This window comes from Sitophilus oryzae, unplaced genomic scaffold (genome assembly GCF_002938485.1).
Source record: "Sitophilus oryzae breed Bouriz unplaced genomic scaffold, Soryzae_2.0 scaffold_1511_pilon_pilon, whole genome shotgun sequence".
Taxonomy (NCBI): Eukaryota; Metazoa; Arthropoda; class Insecta; order Coleoptera; family Curculionidae; genus Sitophilus; species Sitophilus oryzae.
Window position 1 is genome coordinate 15022 of NW_022146183.1, and position 5007 is coordinate 20028.

The following is a 5007-nucleotide window of genomic DNA, read 5'->3' on the forward strand; positions in this document are numbered from 1 at the left end:
TGTTATTAACTATTGAATTATGTAGAATACAGAATATAGAATACAGTGGTCTGAGTACTGCTCATATATAGGCAGCTACTGTACCGCTCACAAGGGTTTGCAAAGATTTGTCAAGAAAACCAAATATTTGTTTCCACCTGTAGCTGTGTTCTCCTGAGCAACCGTGAAATTCTTTCGTTTATACCAGGTTTGTGTTATGTTTTCTCGTTCAAAACAGTTTAAAAAGGTCAGGTCGGAGTCAATTTTTCGACTTCTGTCTGATTGTCGAGAATAGGTTGAGTTCAGTTGTCGACACCGTACTCTATGCCCACTATGAAAACCCGATATATGACTTGCCTGATCAGTTGGCATGGGTTGTTGACAATCAGCCTAATGTAAACGTACTTTGAGAATATTTCTAGGATCAACGTGACATTATTAACTTTGTTGTGAACAATCGTTGATGCAACGCTACTGTAATAAAACCGTTTTGGCTCGGCTCTTCGCCCATCTAACGAGCGCAGCAATTTTTGATCCCCAACGAGATGAGGCGAGACTCAAGATAATGCCTAAAAATTACCTGAAACCGGAGCCTGCGTGTACCACAAATGTTTTGTCTGTGGCAGAAGAAATATAGTACAGTAACCGCAGGCAGCCGTGGGTATTGGGATCATTTTATTTCAACGTGCTTCATCACAGTTTAGTATCTCCAGCTTCGAGCCACTGTCGGCCTCGCTGATAAAGAAAGCCTATTTTTATGTACGCATTCGTATTTTTTCTTATCGCCTTCTTCTGTTCATCCGCGTGATATGCAGTGTTGATATCGACTAGATTTAATACCTGATAACGGATTCGTTTAGTTCACCAAAGCAGATTATGCTGTTTTGATAACCAGACTTGAGAATCTGAGGTCACTGTTCTTCGAGGCAATTTCAGGGGGCGGCGGAAGCGTTACGACAGTCAGAACGTGCTGCCGGAAGAATCATACTGTTTAGTCTTTGCGTTAGAATAAAAATATAGTACTAGTTTTAATGATTAAAAATTTTACAAACTATTTATAGCTATTTATAAAATATTTAAAATATTTAGTATTAAATACATTGGTCATTAAAAATATTAGATATATTATTCTATCTCCACTTCTGTATTGGAATTAAATAATTATTACTGATTACTTATATGAGGGACGTAATTAAAACATAATAGTTGGTTTTTTTAATATATAATACTTGCATATTTCTGTTATAGCATGTTTTGCTTTATAGATGTCTGCATTTTACTTTAATTACCTGGCCTGGAAGCCCGCCTCTTATCGTGCGTATCAAAGCCTGCATTGTTCAGGCGTCAAAATTTCGCTTGATGTTTTTCAAATTTTATGATCGTTTTTTTTTTTTTTTTTAAATTATTTAAAGTTTGACTGATAAGTGATTACAAGTAGTAAAACTGAAAAAATTGACTATGGCGGAAGACGTTGTATCCGCAATTGCCTTTTTATTGTGCAGATAACTGGGTTAAATGCAAACAGCCAAAAAGCAAAACATGCCATAACTTAAGAAATATGCAACATACTCTATTACAGATGCATTACTACACGTGAAAAATGGCTCAAAATCGAAATAAAATTTTGGCGGCCTGTCAACGAACGGTCATAGAAATAGTCATTTAGTGGAAAACGACAAACCGACAAACCACGCGTAATGTCACTGTACCTGTTTCCCGAACATTTGTGTCATTTCTGATACCATCATTTTCTTCCACGTGCCGTCAACAGCAGCATTTACTGTCACAGCTTAGTAAAACTTTAAAAATACCGCGAGCATCGCATGATAGCCCGACGAATTTGACTTTCCAGAAGTTGTTAAACATTAAACATCTGTACCTATTTAATCGTAAATATCTTAAATGGTTACGACAGATGAGCCAAAACTGAAGCACAACCAAAACACAAAAGTATCTTCCAAAATATCTATTGCGCCCACAAACCAATTGTTGCATATTCTCGAGTAAAATCTTCATTATATGCAGCATTTAAAACCAGTTCTTCAGTTGGCTCACCACTCATCAGCCTATTATATACTTAATACCTATGCTCAAACATACCATCTGCTAAAGCATCCATGACACTCTATCAAATACTCTTAGTAGACACACAGTTCGAACAAAAACAAATTAAAACACATTTGGTTCACTTACAATCGAAACAAAATCCACAACTAGAGCAAGACCGGACCCAGTTCAGTGGGGAGCGAGACATGAGGTCAACCGATACATTTATCTGCGCACAGCCACCTTTTTCCGAAATAACTGAATCTGCCATATTCAACAGTTGCCCCGCAGGATACCCATATTATAATCAACAGACGGCACATTAGTTATTAGCAACCAAAGACCATCACTGTTATCAGCAGATGATTACCTCCGGGAGGATGTTTCGAAGTAATCAACCTGTGGCTCAGTAGTACTGACTCGATCACGGCGGAAATGTTGAAACCGAGGAATCCTGCCTCATCCCAGTCATCAGCAGACGTGCAGACATAGGAACAAATAAACATACCTGAATATTGCATTACTGGGAGGTGCGATCTGTTCTGTTATGAGAGAGAATATTTTGCGCTTTCTCCGAGGCTGATATGGTCGCACTTCCGGGTGAGCCTCGATTGCTGTAGCACTGATTTCGTCATTTTCCCCATGTTCCAGCAAAATGCCTATGATGTTGTTTTTGCTGAAAGAACAATCAGTTTTCAGCCTTTATTGATAGCTGATTTTTTGCCGTGCAGTCGAAGAGCGAACTGCTAAAATTTGTTGCCATCAACAGGCCATATACACCCATCTTCGTTCAGTTCTGGCTTAATGCCCAGCTTACGAAAATTTTTCCGTCTCAACGGCGATAAACAGCAGGCGTCAAAATGGAAATTTTCCATATTTAACGTGAAATATGATTTTAGTCACCAGAAAACACCTGTTATCCGAGCGATAAAGAACGAGCGTCGTTCGTGAATACCTATGGGTAGCGATATAAGCGATAAAGTTTTAACCATCTTCAAAACAGTAAACGCGGGTTTTGCTCATCAAAATGTAGTCAGCCCCAATATTTTATGTCCCGGTAGTACAAATTTCCCGCAACAGGTTCATAACAGGGCTTCACCATATTTTCACCAAACAGTTGTGAAATGGTTTCGGCCTTTTCCGCAGCCCATTTAGCGACGCTTTTTAGCCCAGGTTGCAGATTTGACACCAGCCGTCGCTTCACACCCGGTGGATTGCGGCGAGCCCGAGTGTTACCAAACGTTTGTCACCAGAAACACACATTGAGAATGTTATTCATAATACCAGAAAACGTGTTCACAACAAACATTTAGCGCCTGTTGAAACGACGCAATGCCAAACATCAATAGTTTAGCGCCTGAAGCTCAACATGCGATTTAAAATTCCTTCTCAGAAACGAACTTAGTTTTTTTTATCTGCACAATATTCTGCCAAAGTTTCCGGAATACAATTCACCCTGTATTTCTCTGTAATTTATCATCAGGTAGGTAAATATAAAACTATAAAACCAACAAAGTCGCGTAAATATCAACTTTTAGGGTGTGCATATTTTTATCGTGTCACACGGAATTCTCGCGCATTCTGCGTAGTATTCCTAGAAGTAATCGACAAAGACATAAAAAGTAATCGGGGATTTCCCACAGGCGTCCAATGAATGAAATTTACGATTGCCACTAAACAGTCGATTAGCTTGATTGTAGGTGTATTATACAGTTCGTTCATATTTCATAAACTTATATCCAATTAAAAAATATAAAAAACAATTTTCCAAAATAAAACAAACAAATATTGATTATCTAATGTTTGGCATTTTTATCGATCGTTTTCAATACAGATAAACAGTTGTTTTTACAACTGTTTTGTTTATTACAGACTACTACGTTTTTTCTGTAAACTGAAATTATGAACATACCAATCATTCAATGAAAATGTGTTCTCAAGTTTATTATTTTGTTTATAAACTTTTTTTTTTTTTTAAAATAATAATAAATCCAATTATTTTCTGTAGGTGTGTGATAGGATGGTTAAAACTTTGTCTACATATAATATCATACCTGTGGGCCATAACCGCGGCTATTTTCGTAGGTGTTCTGCGTCTTTCAATTAGTAAATGACAGCAATTTAATCAAAATCTGTAAGTAGAACAAAATCTGCATACATAATTAAATGTAGATACGGAAAAAAGTCAAAAACCATGTCCTTAGCCTATAATGCTGTTAGAAATATAGTAAACCCCTGGCCAGAAAACTTTGAAAATTTCAGTACTTGTGGAATTTATGTACTTACCAGACATAAAAATATTGAAATGAATTACTTTTATTTTGTGGTAAAGTTGATTTTGTAAACTTGTTTATGATTTTTGAAGATGGTTAAAACTTCGTCTAGGTACATCTAATATCATACCCATAAGGCAATAACTCGCACATTTATGTTTTGTCCTTCAGTTAGTAAATAACAACAATAACAGAAATCGCCAATTTTCACGATTAGATGTATGGAAATAAGTGGAAAATTTCCCAGGCCTTTTCAACTGTTTACAATCACTAGAGACAGTAAAAATTTTCATATAGTAGAACATTCGCCCAAATTCATGACAGAGCTGATAAACAAAGACAGAAATTCAGTCAAATATATAATACTGTTGTGTAACTATAAATTTTTTAGTTTATAGCAATAAATATGTACTCTTCAGTCGACAAAACCCACAAACAAAAAATCAAAATAATAATATCAATAAAAACAAAAACTGATTGGTTCTCTTTCCTTAAAAGCTCTTTTAATCATAAACACGGTACGTAGCTTAGGTTTTTTTATAGGGAGAAAATCAACGAGAAAAATCTGAACCAGGTCGAAACCTTACAATAATCGAAATCTCGCAGAGATGCGATACATCATCAGGCTTGGCCCCCTCGAGAGGTGAAAAAAGCACAAAAAGCGTGAAAGAACTTTCTCTCTCATGGATGATGCGTCTTCATATAACAA